The sequence below is a fragment of the Chroicocephalus ridibundus genome, chromosome 5 (assembly GCF_963924245.1).
Source record: "Chroicocephalus ridibundus chromosome 5, bChrRid1.1, whole genome shotgun sequence".
Classification (NCBI taxonomy): Eukaryota; Metazoa; Chordata; class Aves; order Charadriiformes; family Laridae; genus Chroicocephalus; species Chroicocephalus ridibundus.
The window spans coordinates 39,013,085-39,037,934 of record NC_086288.1 but is presented as its reverse complement, the minus strand read 5'-3'; the positions used below and the strand labels follow the sequence as shown (position 1 = coordinate 39,037,934).

Here is a 24,850-nt window from a genome sequence, read left to right as displayed (position 1 = left end):
GAATTAAGTGACAAACTAACCTGTATCTTTTTATTGCCTGAGGAAGCAATGCTTAATCACATCACCTGAGTTATCTGTTCTTAATTCAGTTATTTATGTATCACACTACTCATTAATCTCAATTTCCTTGCTTTCCCTCACACTAAGCCTACACACAGGCATCTAAAGACAAACCAAATCTAATGGTTGTTTGGAGTTTTGGCAGGACAATTACATCATGATGATATGATTAACATCATCTGAAAGACCTATGGTCCTTCGTTTGAAGCATTTGCATGGTAAAATAAATAAAAACCCCGTCAGTTTCACCAGTTTGTGATTTATAATTTTATTTTCTGAGGTAGTACAATATAAAGTTGAATCATCTGTCGATGTAGTTAGTGAGTGTATCTGTGATGTATTCTTCAAAGACCTTTCCTGTCTTACGACTTAATACAATACAAGTATTCCTTGTATTCACAAGGCTATTCCTTGTGAATTTTTATGATTTATTTCAGTTACATTTGGCTGTTTGACACTCCCCCTCCCACCTCCTACCCCACCCTGTTGCCATGTGTGTGGTCGCTACACTATGTGTGTGAGGAATGAGTGAAAGTAGGAACAAAATAATGAGCTAGTTGGGAGTGCCCATCATATTCATTAGCTGTTAGTTTAGTTAATCAACCACAGAAACAATTTTCCAAGGCTTGCAAAATATTGTCCACAACTACAGCCGAAGGAAAGCATTAAACCCTACTTGAAGTGAGATATCCATTACCTCCAAACAGGCAGTGAAATTGGTGCTCAGCTGCACAAAATTTGTTGTGATTATATCTGTAACATCTCTTGAGGAAACTTTTAATCTACTAAACTTCCTGCATGCTGTGCTTGTCTCTGCCTAAACTGACAATTCAACTTGGAGGGTTTCAGTGATCTGAAAGACTACTCATGCACAGAGTAGGTTTCGGAATATATATATATGCACACACACACATATACAGATACGCTTACCTGCTTAATGCTTTTTTGTGGTTTGTTTTGGGGTCGGGCTTTTTTTGGCCTTCTCTTTTCATATTTTTTAAATTTCTTATTTGTTTTCGTGTGCTCTTTTTCCATGTTATTGCAAAGTTTCAGAAAGATATTTTTATTTCACTTGTAATTTATAAGATATATATAAGATGTTAAAAGTGTTTCTGCGTAAAGTAGTGGTTGGTTTGGATGAAACAAATCTAAATTAATGTTTTGGCATAAATGTTCCTGCATTGTCAATGAGCAACTACATGCAGCATCCAAGTGTACTGGGCTCTGTGTGTGTTCTTTTGAGATAGGTAAATTAACCCCGGGTTCTCAGGACAGGGTTCTAACAGCATTCCTTACACTTTCGCATATGACAGCTACTGTATACGGTAAAAGAATAAAAACATTTTCTGTGGTTTCTTAAATGTTCTGAAACTTTCAGAACCAATGTTGTCTTCCAAATCCAGAGGACAATTACAGCTTACATTAAACATCCCTACTAAATGAAACTCTGGAATCTCTGGTGTGCCTCATAATTTCCATTGATATCAGTATTTTGGTATCTAATTTTTATTACGAATTTCTTTAAGATTTTATTTTTATAAGAGGAAGAGATTGCAGCAGAATTAAAGTCAAATGCCCTTTGACTTCAGCAGGATCAAGACAGTTACAAGCACCATTCTGTATCTTTTATTATATTATAAATGCCTAGTAATTTTTCATTTTAATTCATTTTTGCTTTAAAATAAATCTGATTCCTATTAATATTTTATTAATGATGTTGTTATTGTTTTATAGTGTTTGTTTTTTCTCCTGACATTTTTCTGACCCACTTGTCCTTCCCATCTGTTACTTCTGCTGTCAGCCGCTAAGTCAATCACACCAAAATAGAAGCCAATACTCAAACATGCCCTGTTCTGACACTAATCCCATCTCTCTCTGATCTGTGATATTCTTTTTCTTGCTTCATTTAATGGATAAGAGCTCTTTGTGTACACTGTTTGAGAAAAACGCAACATTGCTTTTATGTAAAATACTACGTTAACATTTCACAATTTTAGTGTACGCTGGCAAACTTCCTTACAATTCTGAGAATTTTTTGTGCATGAAAATGATTATCACCACGGCAGAATACAAATAAAATTAGTTTCATAACACATCTTTAATATGAAAGAAATAATAAGGCAAACAATCACCAATTAAAACCTTGCTAAATTTTACTTTCTGGTTTGGAGTCACAATTTGACCTTCCTTACCTCTTTTTCATTGTTAACTCCTTCAGACAAATGCACATTTTATTCCAAACCTATGGTGGATGATAAAATAAGTATTTTTGCAATGAATTGGAAATACATTTGCCAATATCAGAAATGATGTTGTATTTTAGCAATGTGCAGAATTTTCTTGCCAGTTTATGCTAATTTTGGAGACTTTCAGGTGCTTTATTAAAGTACGTTATAAACTTTAAAGTGGAATTGTTTCTGACAACATTATTCTGGAAGACTTTTATTTCTGAAGAACCATAAGGTTGACTAGTGACATGTATCAACCTTTTGCCAAACTTCAAAGTCATCTCAATTACTTTGCTCAGACAAAGCATGGGCACCCTGGAAATAAGGAGTCACAAAATATTTCAGTTAACTGGTAATATTTCAGAGATCATTCGTAAACTCAGTCGAAGATATTTTGATTTATGGTACAATAATTCTCTTTTTTTAAGAGTGAAAAATTAATTTCAATATAGAAAAGCATTATTTAATATGTTTCTAAAAAAAAAAACAACCACAAAACCAGAGAAAATCAACCAGAAGTAAAAAGCTAAAAAACAGTTTTGAAGTTAGGCTGAGAGTAAGGTGGTCGTTTTGCTGACATTGAGCAATGAGATGATATTGTACACAACTTGTGTAACTTTGGCTATTTGTTTTAGCAACTTAAAGAACAGTTACTGAAAGATATAAAAATTCCTCCAGCTAAGATTTGGAAAACATACTTTTCATAGCATTTGCTAGCTACTATTGATCTAAGCTTTGAACAACATTAACACCCAAAACTAAACAGGATAATATTGACAGACGGTATTTTAATTACAACCTGAGTTTCTAATTGTATTCAACCCTTCTCATTTTATGCTTACCTTAATAATCTGAATGTCAAATCATTGTTGACTCACAGATCAGTTTCAAAAATACAATTCCGTATTATTATGAACATATTGACGGACTCTTCTGATACCATTAACAAACATCTGTTCCTTTTATGATCTTTAGCTACCAAACATAAAGCCATATGGGCAACACTTGCATATCCTACTTGTTTTTCACTCCTTAAGCAGTTAGCATACCTCCACAACAGTTGTGGCATTGTCTGGGATTTCAGACTGGAGTTGTAGTCGTCTTCTGTACAATGGTGAATGTAATGCAAGAAGGAGTGAGAAAAGATTAAGATTGTTCAAATTGAAAGTACTTAAAGGACAAAAACAGTAAGGCCTTAACTAAAGCAATAACTTTTAAAAGTGACAACTTAGCTTGAGATACTCTCAAATGCCAGCGGGTGAGCAAACTATTATGCCTATCCTGCCATATGGCTGGCTGCTAGTATTTTTGATAATGACCAAAGCTGTGCATGTTCTGATGCAGAATACATGGCATCATTTTCTTATGTCATGTTAAACCAGTTAACTATAGCAAAAAAATGCACTTCATTACTTTCTGTAACATATCCAGTCACTCATTATGTCTTATCGATCAAATTATTCTAAATTCATATTTCAACAGTTGTATTACATAAGTATGGTTAGAATCTGAACTGCAATCCTCCTGAACTGAATTGAATAATATTTTAGTTTGTTACACTATAGTAATCCTTCTCTGGTAGAGCAGTGAATATCATAAAAAATGTAGTATTTTAGAGAATATATGTAACAGCAGGCAGGTTAGTAAATGTTTGTCTGAGAGCGTTGTTTTTATTGGAATGCAAGTGCTAAATAATCTGACCTACAGTGTTATTTCTTCTTAAGTTTTTTTCTTTGTCATTATGATCCAACTTACCTGAATGAATAAACTTTTAAGAGGTAGTATAAGAATTATTTGAATTGTGTGCCAAATACTGTCCTCTTTACCCCATCCCATTCTCCTCCAAACCTAGTCAACTGAAACTCAAATCTCTTCTGTCACTTAAGAATTGCCGTAAGAAATGCAGCTCTGTCTTCCATCCAAACAATTCTCCATTCCTTTTAATTTCCATGCTCTTACAAGACACCCGCAGATACAGTGTTACTAACTGAATGTTGTATGGTTTTATTTATTTACTATTATCTTGGAATGGCTTTAGTGTGATTAACGTTTGTAAAAATGCCATTTTTTTTCCTAGATGCTGAGTAAATTCAAAGTCAAGATTACGAAACGCATTGAAAAGAAACAAAATTCTTTATCTGTGAAAATAGTTTTAATATAATAGTTATTCTTACAATCTTTTTGAATAGACCCAAAGCTCACTGTGAGAAACTGAAGTGTGTGGGTCAGAGGGTGAGATATCAGTTCTAGGTAATATCTTTGATAACAGTGCAATTACCCAGGCTTTGAAAGTATACGTTAAAGAGAAAGGTCTGTGCTGTACTATACAGCTTCGTGAAAAGGTTTTCTTATTTATTTTAAAGAAAGCATTAATTGATGAAGCTGAATTCCAGTTTCTGACCGTCGACACAGCACAGTATTTTTACAGTAACCCAGTCAGCCTTGCTACCATTGTAATGCCGTGGAGATAAAGAGAGCAAACTGCAAGAACATGTTTGACTCGCCAGTTGTTGTCTTGAGGTAAATGTTCTTTATGCTAGTCAAGAAAGTAAGTAAAAGTACTCAAGTAACAACAAGTGGATACAGCACGGTTCAAATATAACAGAATTGCAGCACTTACCATGTTTTAAAGCAGAGACATACATTCCATACCAGTGAAAAATCGTCAGCAGTTTTAGTATGGTGGTGTCAGGGGATGAACAGCATCACGTAGAATTTCTTGAGTGTCATGTTACAAATGATGTCCGTATCTCAGCATAGGAGTTATGTGAGGGGGTCACACATACCTTGATGACCACTACAGAGATACCAACTGATATATATTACATATATATTACCATATACATATGTATTATATTTTTAGTGATAATGGAGAAGTGAAGACAAAAATGTTCTCCAACTGTGTTTTATTGCATTCATAATAGAATGAAATTCATGTGAGATGTATCTGAACTTGTTAGCAGCTTTAGGAATTATACGCACAAAGAATTTCTTTCTTCTTTTGGTTTTCTTTATGGCAGAGAAAGGGACATCTGACTTCATTATTCTTCTCATATGTAACATTCTTGCCATTCAGAAACTTGGAGGGGGAAAAAAATGCCTTCTGTCATAATTCCATCCAAGAACTCTTCTTCTGCAAAATAATGTATCTATGCTAACAAGCGATAGAATGGTTATTTCTGTATGTAGTAGCATTGTAGAGCTAACGCAAGAGATTGGTATCCCTACCTAGGTTTTTTTTTTTTTTAAATTAATCCACATCCTTCTAAAATTTAGGTTACATTCTGTTAAGTTGTGAAATCTGTTTCAAAGTAGACGTTTTGAACTTGACTAAAGAGAATATGTTCGGTGGTATTCAAGAAGTTTCTCTCTTTAGTGCACAAACATTTCATTTGAACAGATACAGCAGAGAAGAGATTCAACACTGGCGTGGGAGGGAAGTCCTGAATACTTACTGGAATACATATTCATTCCTGTTAAGACTCTGCTAGCTTTAAAGAAGTCACTCAAAGGATGAATGTAGCAGTTTTGCTTATTTGAATTTAAACGTATTAGTAGTCTGAATTTTAATGATGTGTGACCCACAAATGATTTTGAATAGTAGTGCAGTTTGACTAGCACTCTGATTTTTTTTTTTTCACATAAATTATGTTTAAAAGCTTCCATGTAAAAGTAGCTACTGTTTAACACTATTGAAAATGTTTTGGAGAGTTTCTTGCATTGTTTCTGGTGTAGGCTGAGAAGAGTTAATGAACCTGACTTACTTTAAGTTAGTCTATTCTTTTATTATTAATAATATAGAATTTTATAAGTTAAAAATTTATGTTAAAAGCTTTGTAATTTCATATATTAAGTTTCCCCTCTGTGCTTAAGACAAGAAATATGTGTATTTTCAATAATATTAAGCTTTGGTTTACTTCTTTCTTTCCTCTTAAAAGAGATATGCAAACCACAGATGGCTTTATGAAGTAATTTGAATTAGCTCTTGAGCACTGAAGACTTGCACTAAATTCATACAGAGAATGCAATGCAGTGAGAAAGTATACTTGGATCCTTTAATATACATAATATAAACATTACTGCAGTGTCTCTAGGCTATGCGTGTCATGTTTCTCACTTGTAGTGAATATTCATTTGATTACGTTAGCAATAGAAATCTAAGAATGTGAAATGTGAATGTAAAATCACATTCCCTGTGAAACTTGGAGCTCTCATGGCTTTGGTGCGTTCAGGTACACTGGTTTAAAATGTTCCCCACCTCTTCTGCATACCCTGCCCCTTTTCAGAACCTTACCATTCCCGTAATGGGGAGCAAAATATGATTTGTATCTGTACTATAGTTGTCTTAGATAAGTTTGGTGTACAATAGCCATTGGGAGCAGGTTATTTCACAGTACTTGTGATGTAGAAGGCAATTGTTATGATTAAAAATAATCAAATCAGAATAATAGAAACAGCAGCTTGTGTTTTATGTTGCAGACTGTTGAAGCAAGAGAGTCTTTATATCTTAACACCTTGAAGTTTTCCTTTTAGAACAGATTTTAAAAAAGAATAGTGTATGTTAGAAACTATTATAATGCTGTTACACTAGAAACTTACATTTTATTTGTAAATAAGTACACAATGTAATAGCTAAAGAATCAATGTAGAATTTTGGGGAAAGCAACTTTACAAGACAGACATGGGCCTGTTGGATCACAAAAATGATCAGAGGGCTGGAGCACCTCTCCTATGAGAACAGGCTGAGAGAACTGGGGTTGTTCAGCCTGGAGAAGAGAAAGTTCTGGGGAGACCTTATTGTGTCCTTTCAGCGTTTAAAGGAGTCTTATAAGAAAGATGGGGGGAAACTTTTTAGCAGGGCCTGTTGTGATAGGACAAGGTGTAATGGTTTTAAACTAAAAGGGGGTAGATTTAGAAAAGGTATAAGGAAGAAATCTTTTACAACGAGGGTGGTGAAACACTGGAACAGGTTGCCTAGTTGCCCCATCCCTAGAAACATTCAAGGTCAGGTTAGATGGGGCTTTGAGAAACCCAATCTAGTTGAAGATGTCCCTGATCCTTGCAGGGGGGTTGGACTAGATCACCTTTAAAGCTCCCTTCCAACCTAAACTCTTCTACGATTCTGGGAACTTTCCTTATTTGTTTTTATTCTTCTATAGCATAACCCTTGCTTTATCAGTAGATATCAGCATAATCTCAAAGTAAGCTTCTAAAACAGCCTGCTGTGATACCTTGTTACTGAACAAAAAGGAGGCTGTGATATTCTATCACTGAAAAAGGTATATAGACTGATCTTTTTAAAAATCCACAGGGATCTTTACAGGCTCTACAAGCATTTTTTTTTTTAGATATGAACTTAAAAAAACAATACAGACAATAGTTCAACTAGCCTGTTCATAAAGGAGTATTGAAAGGAGATGAGTGTTGTCTAGAAAGAAAAAGTGAAGTCCAGGAGGAGAACATAACATTCAGAAGCAACAGATCACAGGTACTGGTAGTTCATAAATAAATTCTATTTAACTTATATTGTTTTAAAATAAATACCTGGAAATAGATGTCTTTTTAATCATGTACCGTGTTTTTTATTGTGCATTTATAACATTAAAGTTTAATAGCTATCAACATAACTTGCAGATAGGTTTTCTGTGCTGTTTATAGGCCATAAAACATTTCTTCTAAGAACAAACCGGGGGGGGAGACACATTTGTATTACATGGGACAAATTTCCTTGCTCATGCCATCTAAAAGAGAATTATTTTTTGCGCTTATTGTGAATTATTTAGAATGCTATTGATTATATATTGGGAACATATTTTCTCATATCAGCTATCTCTTGCAAGCAATTTAAAGGACAATCAGAACTTATATAACCTTGAAAGACGAGTCTGGTGAACATGATTTCCACCCCCACCCTCACGCCCAATTATTGCAGCAGTGTATATCACCCAGATGGCAGTTGAAACAATTACAGTATTCATTTTTTGCCTTACTCCTTGCATAGCAAGGGTTGTTGCATTTCATTATCCATTAAGGTCATGTTCTAGTTTACTCCAAGCACACTCTTTTGCCACTGCTTCAGACACTAGAACACGATTAACAGTGTCAGATCCTGTTAACGTTTACATCATAACTGGAAGCAGATATTGAAGTGAAGCGCAAATTAAAGACTGCTAAAATGCCTGCCACTAACAATTATGGTGGGGCAGTACTAAATTTCTCATTTGTTTCCAAAGGTCAGATTAATAAAGCTGCATGGCACATTATCATAAAGGGTGGACCCAGCTGTCTGTTTTGATTATGCTTAAAAGTCTGGTGTTTCTAAGGAGACTTTGCAAGGAATGAATGCATCCATTTTAACTAGCAGTTTAAATATGGGTAATTATCAGACCCTTTTCTGAAAAGATACAAACCAGAGGTTGCTGTCGATCAAATGTCTGCTTTACAATTTACAAATATAAAAAGTAGGTTTCTTTTACAAATTCCTTTCAGTTTTAAATCCTTAAATTTTAAATAGCTCTCCAAATACCTGAAAAGCTATTTCCTTAGACAAACCCACTGTAAAGTAAACTGCATCAAATATTAAAAACAGACCTATCCGTATGTATTCCAACACGACTGGGGAGTGGATAGGTAGTTTATAGCTTAAACTTTAATCGTCTAAAGTAAAATCAAAAACTATATTTACATTGGGGCTATTCAAGTTATTAGTATAAAAAGATATAACACTTCTTTGATTATGCAGTTGCATACATCTTTAGTAAATGAATGCAACTTTCTACCCTTTCTTCCTAATAATAAAAGTTCTGGGCATTTTTGAAAATAGCTTTTTAAAGTTTTGTTAAAATGTAAAAATGAATTAGATGCTGTAAAAAAAAAAAATAAGAAAAGAAAAAAGTTGTGTGGTTTATTTGTTTCTTTAAATCCACATAAATTAACAAAAATCACAGCATCCTGTGACGAAAAAGGAAACTACTGAATTGGCAAGAAGTTGTCGGTAGAGTTACTAAGATCTGCATATATTGCTGAAGGAATTGAATGATTTTCAGGTTTATATTGAAAACGAGCTTAAATACGATGGTACGAATTTCAAGGAACTGGAATAACCTTTTTGCTAAAATCAAGGTTACAATTTTGAAACAACAAAGGAAAAAGGAAAAAAAAAAAAAAAAAAACAAACACCCAAGACTTAATCAACTGTATGATGACTTGAGTAACCAACATGTCATAAGGAAACATATGTCTTCATAACACATAAAGGAAGGGTTTCCTAGCAGAGATAGAGAAATAATAAAAAGTGTTATATATGATGCAACGTAAACCTCATCTGATATACTCTGTCTGTCTGAATGTTCATGTTTTAGATTGAATTGAATTTAATCTTGAACAGGTACAGAGAAGGGCTACTGCAGTGATCAGACTGTATTTTATAAGTGAAAACTGAAGAACTCAATTTCTTTTGCCTAGCAGAATGGAAGACTATAAAGCATTTTGGTTAAAATACTTGAAAAGAGTATGGAACTCCTGAGATTAAATATTAGCTATATTATCATTATTTTAGACAAGAGGCAGTTCTCCTTGCATGCAGCAAGACAGACTGCAGATTATTCCTCTTTGCATGAATTAGTATGATAGCACCAGATTTAAAACTACCATGTGTGATTGTGTGCAAATGATAAAGTAAAAGTGGAATGAAACCTGTTTCAGGAGGAATTTTTGGAACTTAGGAGGAAATTTGGTCCTTTATATGAACTCAAACAAATTTTTCTACTGGCAAAGTGATTCATTAATGAAAAAAAAACCCTCAGGAAATTCCCCAAAGGAGATGGTAGAAAGACCCACAGCCTCTCCTTTAAATTGAAGCAAGACTGGAGGACTAACCTAAGGTAATATATTTACAGGTGAGGTAATATGCTTCATTTGGGATATGATAAAACCTCTGTTTTGTGTCCTTCTGTTTCCTATATAAAGATAACTATTTGTGCAGCCATGGCCTGGATCATTTTCTCTAAAGCCTTCTTTTTCAGTGTTCTTTCCCAGCTGTGCCCCATTTTGTGTAAGCTAAGTCTCCATTTTTCATACCAGCCATTCATATCTTTGATGATTTGAGATGGCAGAAAGTAATCCATGTTGCTGGGAGACAACGTGCAAGGCTTTAGAACGCAGCCTCCCTTGAATAACCAAGTGTAGGATATGCCTTTGAACTTTCAAAGCTTTTTGGAGAGAGATCACGTATTTGAAGTCACTTCTAGCCTTTTTCGCAATCATGGGACACATAACTTTCCGGTTCAGAGTCCAAAGAGGAGTGGACTTTATGGGGTAGTCTGAGTGAAAATAGTTCAAGTGAACACTCAATATGGATCATGTCTTTACCTGCATATTGTTTGTCATTTGACCTAATGCGTCCATTACCTTGGAGGGTCTGATGAATCTTCAAGAAAGAATTGTATTTTATTAATTAATGTTCATTCAACTATTTTCTGGTCTTTAAGATGTTATCTGAAATCCTAATAGGATAACTTCCTAATGATTCTTGAAGATTTTTTTGATGTACGTGATGTATGGATAATTGTCAGAAAAAGTTTGTCTTACAAAATTGTAACTGTTGACACTAAGGTTTGCCAAATTTTGTTTTGCTCAGATACTGAAAGGATACCCATATGGTATCATGGCTATGGTAGTAATACACTGTCATTCTGTGTGGCCCTGCATAACTACAAGTGGAGGCATTTGTCTGTTTAGGCAACAGTTACTGATCAAAAAGCTGCTTATCAGTGTTACCAGCCTGGGAAAGAAATACAGTAGGACAGAGTTTTGTCCATTCATCTATCAGAATTTTCTTGCACAGGTATTGGTTCAAAGGTAAATCCATGGTTGATAAAGTCCTGGGTGATCCTTGGTTAAACAATCTAAGAGAGCTGATGCAAATGATTACACATCTAAATACCATGCTACAAGTAAGTGTCTTTGCATCCAAAAGCAAAGTGATATAGTAGGATGCTTTCTTTTCTTCATGCTTGCTGGACTTTGTAGCATGTAGAATCTATTTGCACATATGGTGCACTAACTATACATTTTTGTTTTCCTAGCATTTGGCTTCCGGTCTAGACTTAGTTTAAGCATAGGCTTAGATTGCTATGCTGGCAGCATCTCAATACAAAAATTCTCAATAATAAGGTTCAAATTACTCTCTATTTAAATTATGCACAAAGAACACAGATACAATTGTGAATGCTGGCCCACTAGCAATAATCAGTCAAATCTTGATGTTTCTATTCTCTTAAAACACCATAAAAATCAATGATGGCATTGCTTGAATAGGAATTTAAGAAAAAGTTTTATTATGGTTCAAAAATAAATAAATCTGAGAATATTAAAGCAAGCATTTTTCTTAGCTTTGTAAAATCCTGCATAGAGATGATTAAATGAAGGCTCTCTGGAGGAAAGGAAGAATAAAGAAATTTAGCAAATAGAAAGGCATACAAAAATCCCATTTGTATTATAAGTGCCACCAAGGTTCTAATTAGCACACATTGATTCTTCCTCATAAAATGTAAAAGCTATGATTTTGTAGCTTTAAGGATAATTGCACACTAAAAATGCATTAAAAATGGGGGAAATACTCCAATAAAATAATATTCTGGTATCATAATTTCTGTGCTCAAAGGATCCTTTATGTAGCTTGCACTCTGGTCTAATCAGCAGTAATCTGACCTTCTTTCCCCAGAAACAATGAAAAATCTTGTTACTCTCTATAATTGTCATTGACATTTCAAAATAAAAGCAGTATATAGAGTTACAAGTATGATTAATGAAATAAATTTGTCAGAAGTTGTACAGCAACACAAAATCTAGAAAGAATTTTTTTATATTGCTTAAACAGAGTCTTTCTAGGGCGGTTCAACATGCTCCTATGTAAATACATAAGAATAAATTTATAGAAATATGTGTGTGTACTTTCATAGACTTACACACACATAGAATGCCAGGGCTGAGCCATAAATAGACAGGGGTTTGGGGTGGTTTTTTTTTTTTTGGTTTTGCTGATTTTTGTAAATTTAGCAGGGAATTAGTTGTGTGAAGAGTGGATCTAGGCTCACACTTGTTCACAATGAAGAGTGGTACAATTACTAAGCTCTTCAATATGTCAGTCAAAATGCAGATTAGCTTTAAACTGCTTTTATTATAACTTGGAAAATACAATTCAATAGTATATTGACACTAATTGACCAATTCAGATTATTTTTTTGCTTTTGTACATCATTGAAACATTTGTTATCTTTACATCTGGAGACAAAAAAACCTGTAAGACAAAGGGGATTTCACGTGATTTCACATGATCTACAGTCCTTTACATTTCTAATGAAATTATAACCCTTGTGTAGGTACTTGCTGCTTTCCACGTAAGTTCAAAAACTTAGTTTCGATGTAGGGAAAAAAATAAATAAACCAGAAGCTTAAGTTAGATGCTTAAGGCAGTCAGTGCAAGTATTTTCTGTACCTTTACTGTACTTTTACTTTAGCCACAACATTCAGAGAAGTACTGCAAGTTTTATGGTATCTATTAAATTCTATTCTATATTGCTGTGAGTAATGGCAAGGGTGCCTCCTCCTTTTTCTCCCACTCTACTTAAATCCAGCAGGAACTTAATTACAAGATAGGTCTCTGCACAAACCTTCCAGCTCTGGACCTCAGCACATCCAGTTCAGATTGAAAACATGCTGAAACAAGCATGAAACTTTTTATCCACAGAAAACTTGATAATGATGATGAATACAGAAATTTGTCGATATGGTAAAGATTGCTTTAAATTATATATTGGGATAGATGATGATAATAATATAGATAATTCTGCACATGGCTGGTCATTATTTAGACTGTTCCTAAATTTGAAATAGACTTGGCTGGATAAAGCCCTGAGCAACCTGGTCTGACCTCATGCCTGACCCTGCATTGAGAAGGAGCATAGACTAGAGACCTCACAAGGTCCCTTTCAACCTGAATTACTTATAACTCCTTCTTTGCTCTGTGCATTTCTAACTTTGCTTAAAAACATGATTAGCTTGACAGAAACAACTCTAACCATTAATGATGCAAAGATAAATCTTACAAAGTTACTCAGTAACGGTTTTCACAGGCTTACAAGCACTGCCGGTTGGAAAAATGTATCAAGAATTTTTAAATGAACAGCAAGTATGTTTGGCCATATCAAGTGCAATTTTTAATAGTGACTGTTATCACATGTTGAATGGATGTATTATTAGAAACCATTTCGGATCTCTGCAATAGAAGTTTTAAAAATAATTCAGTTTAAAAGCAAAACTTGTTGAAATATGGCATTTCATTCTATTGAGGGAAGTGTTCAGGTTGCCCTTGTGTAACAGTAAAAGCAATGTCCTGACATGTCACAAAGATGAGCTCTATCAGCTAACAGGCTTTTTAGGTTTTATGTAAAGTCCTTAATAAACAGGCCTTTTTCTGCTCCAGAAGAAGGGAAATTAATTTGTTTCTCTTATTTTCTGATCCTTCTGCGCTTTGTCTTTATTTATTTAACATTACCCTCATATAAAGACACCTAAACAAATAAGGAAAAATACCCACCTCATCATCTCCATATCTGGCGCAAATGATTTCCCCTTGATGCGCCTGCATAAAAGCATTGTCGAGTAAAATAAGTACATTAGTGGAAGATGGAGTTAAGGATTTGCCATCGGACCCATACGGTAACTTAGAGTAGGCAGAGGCACAGCAATGGAACCATTTGTTTTTCAAAGGCTTCACTCAGATATTTCAGCAGTGTAGGGATTGTTGTTTGTTTAAAATATATTTCTGTCTGTGTTTCCTCCGAATAAAAAAAACAACGTGCTAGTCTTTGATCAAAAAAAAGAAAGTTATTTGGAAAAGTCTCAAACTGTTACTTCAAGTTTGTCTTATGGCATCTCTTTATTTCCTGCTTGTGGTCAGTACAAAATGTGCAAAAAGAGAATACCTACCCAGAATAGAAATGAGAACCTAGAAAAAAGAATTTCTTGTGAACCTTTAATAGGCTTTAAATACATATTTTAAACACCCATTTGAAGGTATCATGTCATCTACTGCAATTGTAATAAAAATAGCAGGAAATCCTGAGCCTTTTCCTGTCCATTTCTTTATTTCCACTTCAACTTGAAGTGATGGATAAGGCAAGATTTGGAAATGTAATGTTGTTTGTTTGGTTTGGTTTTTTTTTTTTTTTGGGGGGGGTGGGTGGTAAAGCATGTCACCAAAAAAGTGACTATCTGCATGACTGTATACACTCCATCTGGATCGATGCTCTTTGAAACATTAACATTTTTCATACGCCTGTGTATTCTAACATACTTGCTGGGCATATTGATTGCTGAATGTTCAGGTGTGTGACCTGTTATGATCCTCTTTCCTTGCTTATTAAGAAAAAAAGAGCCTTTTTATGTGACCACTTATCTTTATAAGCAGTCAATTGCAAATGACATTTCTTTCTTTCCTTGCCTCTCCAGAGAGATGTTATGAGACATGAAGCCTGTTAACTTTCTTTCAAGCTTTTCTTTACTGAGACTGCCCTTTTCCACATGTCTACTTTATTCTTCCAGTTGTGGCAAATGCTTAGAGGTTAGGGGAATCACAAATGCAAGCAGGCTACATGCTAGCCATAAAGAGCACGAAGGTCAGTACAGTTTCCCACACTGGGATTACGGTGTCCCATCAGACACTTTAGCAATCTGATCTAGTTGCTATCAGAAAAGTCAATATTTGCATTTTGTTGAATATGCATGCCCACCAGTGTTTGGGAAAAGGGCTATTTGGTATCTGTGCTTGTATGATTATCCTGTTTGCATTCACAAGATACTATCTCCAAATCCTCTAATGATTCAGAGACAACGCTGTATGGAGTTATTTCATTATTAGGATTAATTCTTTGCTATTCTAAATTAAACAGGCTTAGAATTTGATGTTCTTTAATTTCAGCTAGGGCACTGGAAGGACAACTCGAAGAAAAATATCAAAAAATGCTTTCATTCATAGAATGTTAAGTGTACACAGAGAAGCTATTTTAGTTCATGGTATGTTTGTGTATCACTTAAAAAAGTCATGAATCCCGGTGGTTACTGAGAAACATTAGTTTACCTGAAACAGTAGTACAAAATTGAGACTGATTTTTAAATGGTCTAAAAAAATATCTAATCAACAGAATTTTAATGAAAACTAATTTGAATTTCAGGATTTTTTGGCTGGTTTGCGATCATGTTTTACAGGCCACAGAGTCAAAAGGTGTTCTGTATGGGCAGGATCTTGTATACATATACTGAGCCCGGTTGACTTCAGTGAGATTCTGCAGGTGTGCTGGATTTTGACTGCAGAGAGAAACTTAAATCAGACCACATCATTCTGAAGCTTTTATAACGCAGAAAAAAATCCTTTTCAAAGATCCATGAAAGTATCTCAGAAAGACATTTACAAAATTGCTCCCTTATGCTTTGGAAAATATTGGGTAGAGAACAGTCATTTAAAAATTTGTAGCTCTTTTCAGACTGATTGTATTCATGAAAATGCTCTTGCTTTCCATATACCAGTAATACAGACTCTCATAAGACGTTATGAGTTCACTTGCCAGTAGTGTGACTTTGCATAGAAAAATTCTACATTCATTAGGTTGAGGTAGAAAAGTGGGCTGTGGTTAGCAGAAAAATAAGGGCCAACAGAATCTTGCCATCTTGCTGCCAATCCTGCTGGCTCCTGCCCGCAATGCATGGATACAATGCATTTTAAAATTTTATTTTGAAATTAATAACTATCTGTTAAACCAGCCAATTTAATCATGCCTTGTGTCATTCAAGATGGCATCTGTAGAAGATGGAGCTGGACATCAGAGCAACCAGGGAAGAGTTTTAAGATAGTAAGAGTGAGACCTGGGCACTTCTGTCAACATTCTCAAAATAAGAGAGAAAATCTGGACACTAGTGAACAAATTCAGTTATTTATGCCTTAATTTTTCCTCGATGTTTTACTCGGGGCTTGTGAGTTTTAGTAAGCTTTGCAGTGGCTGTGTGAATCATGTCATGCATACAAAGAAAGCTAATAGACTCATAACTTTTTACTCTGTCCTGAATGTTTTCTAACTTGACAAGGTGACACTATGCTGAGAAATATTGGAAGATTTTCCACTAAACAAATAGACAGAGGGGAAAGCTTTTCTAGAAATCAGTGAACAGGAGATCCTAGGGGCTAAACATGTTGTTATTTTCTAAAGAAAAAATAAACAGTAACAGTTTATCAGCCACGAAATAGAACAGCAAAAGCTGCAAGGATAACATTAAACTTAAAACTGTCTATAGGATGTATGTTCTCTAATTTAAAGGCGTGCTCATGTCATGTTAATGTCTGGTTTTGTCAAAGTTATGGAGCATATATGTAGCCCAGCCAGTACTGAAAATGACCTTTATTTGGAGTATCTGTATACCCTCAGTTATTAGTGGTTCTTTCCCCCCCCCCCCAAAAGCTCTGCCAGATTGGGTAGGCCTCTCAGAAGTGGGAACTAAAATCCATATTACATCTAGTTGAATTTCTTAGAGCCTTGCAAAGCCTGTGGTGAAATGCTTGGGAGGCAGACCCCTGCCTGTGGAGTCTGTGAGTCTGCCCAGACTTTCCACACAGTTACGTGATGAAGAGCTTGAAATATACATCATACTTATTTAAATGCCAATGCTTATGTATGGATTTCTGAAACTTGGTCACATCATGTGTAAAACAGAAACTGAAAACCAGTTTCAGAATGAAAAATCAGAACATTTTATACATTCTATACATTTTTGATGTATAGAATTCTTCCACTCAACTTTTAAAGGCACAAAGAAATGCCTTAGTTTTGATGTTCCTTTTCATTATTATTTTCTCACTAAATATTCAATAGGGTTTTTTTGTTCGTTTGTTTCTGTGTGTGTTTCTTCCGTTGGTTTTGTTTTCCTGAGAAAAGGAGAACGGGGTAGGTCTTGCTCCTTTTTTGTTCACCTTTTATATTTTGACATGTTTTCCTGGAGCTAGAAAGAATGTCGTCTTGAAGAACATCAAACTGACTCTTTGGCTGTTGGGCCGAAATGTGTGGCTAGCCCCATACTAAATAAATAAGCAGCAAATGATAAATAATGGAGTAGTCATTTTATTCTACTAAATAATGAAATTCATATAATGAAAAAAATAAACCATTCCATTTTATGTTAGCTGAAAAATTGATAACTAGTTTGTGGTTTTTACATTATTCAGGTAACAGAAAATGTGCAATACCTTTGGATCTGCCTCTTCCCTTCAGCGATACAACTATGAGGCTTAGCAGAATATGTATTACCTACTCATTTCTAAAACCAGAAATATTTATGTCACAAAATAGGTATTTGAAAAATCAATATATATATTTTTTGGCCCTCAGTGGAGTAACAGTCTTTGATTATAGTCTGAATGATAGTCTGAATAGTTGCTGGGATTTCTTCAAAGATATGAATGTATTACCTAATTGTTTGGTACTAAAACTACATTTTCTGCTTGTATTTTAATAAGGGAGCTGCAGTTATTATAGTTAATAGGTGGTATAACATTCCCTACTTTTCCAGTAATAATGTCTACAAAATCAGTGTTACCTTGATTCCCGTTTGCACACATCACCAACAGAGAGCCACAGGATGTCTTAAGGAGATACCAAATTCTAGAGTTTCTCTTTTATAGTAATTGTGTTTAAGATCATGTGTTTGCTGTGTGTGCTTTAGTTGCAAATTTCAAGATGTGCTGGAATTTTAACTGAGCTTTTGTAGTGTGTTATCATACTGAACAGATTTGGTATAAAATATACAGTGCAGCAAAGATACTTCCGTTGTTCACATTTTTTTTTTTTTAATGAACCTCAAAACTAAGTTTATTGCCAAAATGGTTTAATCCAATGACACCAAAAATTTCTGGATGAACCTATGAGCTAAAAACTGTACCACTTCTACATTTTTGACTGATTCGTATTTTTTTCCTATAAAAAGTAATAATTTTACTAAACTAAAATAGAAGGAAAAATGAACGTAAAAGAAAATTGGTCTACTCCAGTGAAGACCATGTACTATAAGAAATGCAAAACCTCACGGTTATATGCCAGGCAAGCAAACCTTATTTTCCTTTCTGTTTCATCATTTCTCTTTTCTTTAGTATCTTGAAGTTTTGAGCAGTGCTGTGAAAATTCTGTTAAAAATAATTGATTAAAATCCAGCAAATGCAAGCAACCATTTGTCTTTGAATACCATAAAATAAAGCTAGAAAACTTTTTTCTTTTTATTTTTTTAAGTTTAAAAAACCTGTTGAATAACAATATAAATGTTTGAAAAGATGTTGAATTTAAGGAAGTTATGCATTGGAATTTGTTTTAATTATTGTAATTTGGTTTTCTGAGCTTATTTTTTTGACAGATAAATTCTATATGGCATATAAGCACTTCATTTCAGGGAGTGGGAAATCTTTGAAGAGAAATTAGAACATACAAAAGTTATTTTTTTGGTATACTACATGACCGGTGAACTTACACCTTTATTGAGGTTCCTGAAAAAACAGTTGTCTACTGTCTAATGCTTTTAATACACTGCTACAAATCAAAAAGATATTAAATGACATGGAAACTTTTTTTTTTCCACTCCAGACAATAATATGATTTTCAGTAGAGGATGCCAAGGTTACAGGATTGCGTTCCTTAGAGGACACGAACAAAAGGCATGTGTCCTGTAAATGTGAAATTTAGACCCCTATGCTAGCTTCTGAATGAAACTTCAGTGCATACAAGTTTTCAGGCATCTATGTGAGGGTATTTTTTTTTAGTTTGCACTTTCAAACTTTTATATTCTTTGTATATAAACCCTATGCAGAATAGGAAAGTATCTTCCTATGCTGCAACATTTCAAAAGCAAAAAACTAAGATCTAAATAGAGGAAAAAGAAATGTAATTATTTTAATGCCATATATATAGATATTTGATGAAATATCATTCAAAAATTATTTTCCACAGATATTTTCAAAGAAAAGTTAGAATTAAAAATTTAAAAATAAATTAAATTTGTCAGTGGTGCCCAATGAAATTTTTATCTGTAACACCCAATTTTTGTAAACTTCTCTATAACAGCCCTGAGCAAATAATCTGTTTTAGATATATTTTGCTGCCTTGTGTAGTGTCTTTTCAATGGCTTCCAGAAAAGATGTAAGATCTCAAAAGCTATATTCTCCATGAGCTGAGAATGCGTATGCATACAAATTATTGTAAATAATGGTTCCAGAGTACAGTATGCACTATAGATTTATTTATATTTCTCTTAAAATAAAACTTGTCTCATGAATTACTGAAAATTACAGTAGGAGGGCATGTAGTCAATGCAATTATTTTTGGGTCCCTGCAAAAATATTAATCTTTTTTCATTGCAATAGTTGTCTGAGTGAAAATCTTTTTGGGTAGGGACTTGAAATATTAAACTATCTTTGATTTACCATGTCAAAATATAGCAGCCAGTTTAGGAACAGCAGTGAGAGACCAAAGATACCTGACAGGATAAAACATCAGTGAGATAGAAGAAAGTCTGTGAGAATTGTAAGCCATCCACAGATAAGTAAAATCTGAATTCGAGTGGATATCAAAGATGAAACTGGTTGTAAAAGGTTGATTTTATGGTTGTTATTAAAAATTAGATAAAAAAATATTTGTAGTGACCTGGTTACATAGTTTGATTAGAAACACATAAACTAGAGCCTATAAATGTTATCTGTTGATAGCTGTCAGCAACCTAACTTTAATGCAAAACCAGTCCAACAAGTGTTACAAAACGTGCATTTTTTTAATGGGTGAAATTAGTTTGTTAGCTAGTTCTGTATTGATTAACGGAGCTTCTGCCAGCATAGAATCTAGAAGATGCGACAGTTGTAGGGAAGATTCAGGAAACGTGTATAAACCCTTAATGTTAGGTTTTGCGTAGCTTACTCAGAATGACTTCCCGCCGCATTACTTAATTTTCTTTTTTTTCCCCCTCTAAACACTGGGCAGGAGTCACTTTCTGAAATGAAGATTATGCTCCCGTTTGGTCATGTAGAGGTTAATAGGATGTGAAAGATCTGAATTTGAGTCAGGTCCTGCTGATTTTCTGTGATATTACTGTTGAAATTAGGCCATAACGCAGCTCAGAAAGATGGGCAAGACTGTGAGAGAATTTGACCGATAGGTTAGCAGATATTTTGCTCGTTTTAATTCAACCTTAGGTGACTGTTTATTTGTCAACAAGGTCTGATCAGAAGTTATTCTAAAGATTACGGTATTGACTTCATGAAGCAGCTGCAGATGCTTTGTGGTTTAGTGGCCGTTAACCTGTAATCTTAAAAAAAAATTCCTTGAAAGAGCATAGAAAACTTTTTAGGCAGCATACAGCCACTGTTTCTGACTATCCTGAGCTTCCTTCCTACACATGAACTACTGTAATTCATATAATCCTTCTGGGCCAATATGCTCTTTCCTGAATGTTCATTTGGATGATGTAGGTGCTCTCTGCGGCTATAGGATTCCGCAGACATCTCAGTATTGAAGATTCCTGCATGTATGGGTTTCTAACCATAGATATTAGAGTCCCTTAGTCTAAAATGCAGAAATTAGTGTTAGCCCATGCAGTACACTTGTGTAGCTAGTTCATACTCCAAGAGTTCTGCTAAAGTTACAGACTTTCTGTGTCTTTATTTTTGGCACTAAACGACAGTACATATTGTGTAGCACTTTAACCCTGGTTAGATTTTCACAGAGGAATTATGTATGTCTGGAAAAATAATACATCTGCACAGACCTTGCTTGTCCTTCTTTAATGTCCTCAAGAGTTTTAATCTGAGAGTTTCTTCTGTATTTTTTTCTGTCAGCTTTTCTCATGGTACCTCCTTATCCTAAAATATACAAAAACACCCTCCTGACTTTTAAACACTAGATGGATCACAAGTCATATTCTTCTGTGCCTAACAGATACTTTGCCTATTTGGTAGCAGAATTTTGAACCGAAGAGCTAGCCCCAGTATGAGATTACATTTGTAATCCTTCCTTGCATTAAAAGAGTCCAGACTTTTGTCTCAGAGGAAACCATTAAAATATTTGCAAACGCTAATCTGTTCAGGGATTTTCTGTTGTTTATCTAGGGCAAGTCTACTGGCTAGTGATTTTCTTTAATATTTCCTTATTTGGAGGAAACACAGTTAAGATAAGAAGGACAATAATAGTACACAAGATAGAAATTAATCATAAAAAAAATCAAACTATCATGAATGAACCCACAGAGTCTAAAGTTGGTGTCGTCACATTTTTATCATTCAAAAGTAAAACAAATACCAAAACGCAATTTAAGAAAACCTAACTTTGATCTTGGAGAAGACATCTCTAGTTTCTTAAATTTGTCTCGCTTGACTCAGCTGGACACGGTTGAAATGTCTAATTACAAGAGAAAATGGCCGTGCTGTTGTTAAACGTTTATATTACAGTGTAAGGTGCCTGTGAATGGGAAAAGGTTATATTATTTGGTGACATTATTTGTAAGTTTGTTTGGGAATCACTATTTTTCACTTGAGAGATTTGTTGGAAATTTAGGAGGATGGACAATAGACATTAAAAAATTTAGGTAATCCAGACTATGTGGTTAAGGTATTATGTTTTCACTGAATCAAGTGTGTAATTACAGAATTTGCAAAAGAAAAATTAGATTTATGTTAATGTGCAGGAAGATTATTGCACTCATATTGAGGTTGCCTAACATGACAAACAACCTTCAACATGAATTGAAGAAATAAATCTCATATTTGTTTATTTTTCATTTCAGCCACAGAAATCTACTTCAATTTTTCTATTGTTCTGGGATGTGGCACTCTGTCACAGAGAAGAGAGGCAATTTTTATGTCTCCCCAAACCATGTAAGATTGAAATCGGAATTCTACCTGAAAGTTAACAGAACTCTCACACCTCACAGTTCGGTTTCTGATGTGAATTTCTCTATTAACAATTGGGCAACAACAGTCTGTACCAGCCTCTCTCTTTCAGAGTTTAGTTCTGTGTATATACTGCCTTTTTATACCAAAACCAAAAAAAAAAAGACACAACTGGCAATTGTAACACAGAACACACATAGGGGAGGAAAGACTGAGAAAATTAAAAGAATGCTCCTAGCAATACTCATGACATAGACACAAAGCAGTGCCAAGAACCTAATAATAAGGCACTTACATTTTGAATGTTTGCGTTCCTTCACAAGGAATGTTGCTACGTTCCTAACAATTTATCGTTACGTTCTTGGCTTTAGGAAGACAGCTATAAGAATTGAAAAACGACTATTTTCAGAAGATGTTTGTAGCATATGTTGGATTAGTGAATATGGAGCATATTGGTTCAATGGAGAGTACGCTCCCATTGGCCTAATTCTGGTCAACATTATCTGTACACCTTGAATGTATTTCTACACAGTTTTAAAAAAAAATGCAAGGAAAACCAGAACACCACCACAGTTTGAATTAACTATGTCTCCAAGGTTTAAAGACGATGGTAGAAATGCAACAAAAGTCACCAGACCTCAAGCTCAGTGTATCATACCTTAGACAACACGGTTTCTGAAATATATCTGTATCTATAGGTATCAGAATTTTTAGTAGTACGAAAAACAGTGGGAAAAGTTGAAGATCTGAAAACGGTGTTTCCCTTTTCTTTCCATATCTCATTTTACGTTATATCTTGAAGCTAGAATAGGATTGGATATTATGCAAATAAGAACAGCTTTAATTTCACTAGTTAATGTGTGTGCTTATACGGTGCTAATTCCCTTTTTTCTGGAAGCTGGTCACATTATCCACCACAACAGGAAATACATTTTCTATGCCATATCTTGTATTCAATAGGAATTTTATGCCATAGCTGCTATGCTCGCAGTCACTTTACTTCCACCCCCCATCTATCTGTACTGTCCATAGAAAACAAAATTCTTTGATAGGTATATTTTTTGAGTATTGATGCTGGTTTTTCTTCGGATTATTTTTTTCTGAGTGAAAGATGGTGAAAATTCAAGTAAACTGTATCATGAAAAGTACATATGTTTGAAACTAAATGAGGTAAAGCCACAGAAGGAGACAAATTACATTTTCACATTATCTCCTTACTGCAGAAGTAAGGTTTATGTAAACATCCCCAAAGCTTGAGAACTGGAGCTTGCCTAATACATACTGGGATTTCTTGAGGTGAGTCTTCAACACACAGCATGAGTTCAGTATTCCTAGTTAAGGCTTTTTTAATTGGAAAGTGTGTAACTCAGCAAAAGTTCTAATTTCTGAAATCCACTGAGCTTTTGTAGTAGTAGTTCCAAGGTACTATGTAGCAAGAATGTATGATTATTAGTAACAAAAAGAGCTAATATTCCTCAGTAACAACACTATAGTGGTGTTGATGATGATGTACTCGAAGTATACGATGTACTTTTGTGCATCTCACAACTGTAGGCAGCAGTCTGAACAGTCTGGCTGCTACAAAAATCTCTAGGCTCTACAACAAAAAAAAATTTAGAGATAAATGAGGAAACACAAAGGGACTTGCGTTCTTTCACCACTCTGAAATAATATTTTACCTGTAACCTTCCTGTGTTCTGTCATGTGCTCTAATAACTCTGGATTTGCTTCTGTGTTCTGGAAGTAAGTAGGGTGCCAATTCCCTTGTGATTGTAGAGCAGAGGTGCACCCCTAGGCCTGGTTATGATGGGATCACAGAGGAAAAAGGAAGCTCCTAACCTGAAGAGAAACTACAAAGACTGGGAGGGTTTTATGTTGGTGTGTTGAGAAAACTGAAGATCAGATGGAGGCAATTTCAGGATGACACATGACACTTAGTACAGCTTTCAACAAGAATCAGTTTTTCAGTAGTTGATTTCACAATTGATACTTTAAAAAATGTAATCTACCCTAAATACTGAAGGGCAAATTTAGCCTATCTGCAATTTCAGGCTTCAAAAGTTTGATGTCAATATTTAGAACATGAACTGTTCGTGTTCTTCTACTGCATTGCCCACAGGTTACTCCAAAGCACTTGAGTCCCTCCCCGCCATCCTCTTCAAAAGAACAAGATGTAGTTTGTATATTTTAAAGTGATCAGGAATCATACTTAAAATGCATTGATTTTAAAAAGCAGCAGGCTTATGAAGTTCTATTTCTATTGCAGACAAGATTTAAGTTTTACATCATGCCTACTGAAAAAAAGATAGTGGAAAAGAGCTACGTATTTCTCCATATTAACACATGAACGTTGCCACAGAAGCCATCCATGATTCGAGTACAAGTTAGAAAGAAACTTAGTTGGTAAGAAATTAGTTTTAAGAGGATTGTATATGATTGTAGCTCTGGCCTCCTCACACTTTCAGTGAGACACAGATAAAAGTGAAATTTTAGAAAAGTTCAGAGTTTATTTTTCATATGGAACTTAGGGCTGTTTAAAAGATGCTGCAGGTGATTAACCTTTAAGGGAAATGACAAGCAAAATTATGCACTA

At 34.6% G+C, this 24,850-nt stretch overlaps 1 protein-coding gene across 2 annotated transcripts in view; it reads left to right on the top strand.

The window, feature by feature from the left end:
• The window catches only part of FSTL5 (follistatin like 5), a 317,506-nt gene that overhangs the window by 51,377 nt on the left and 241,279 nt on the right, over window positions 1–24,850 (top strand). The gene's annotated exons all lie outside the window — the stretch shown is intronic.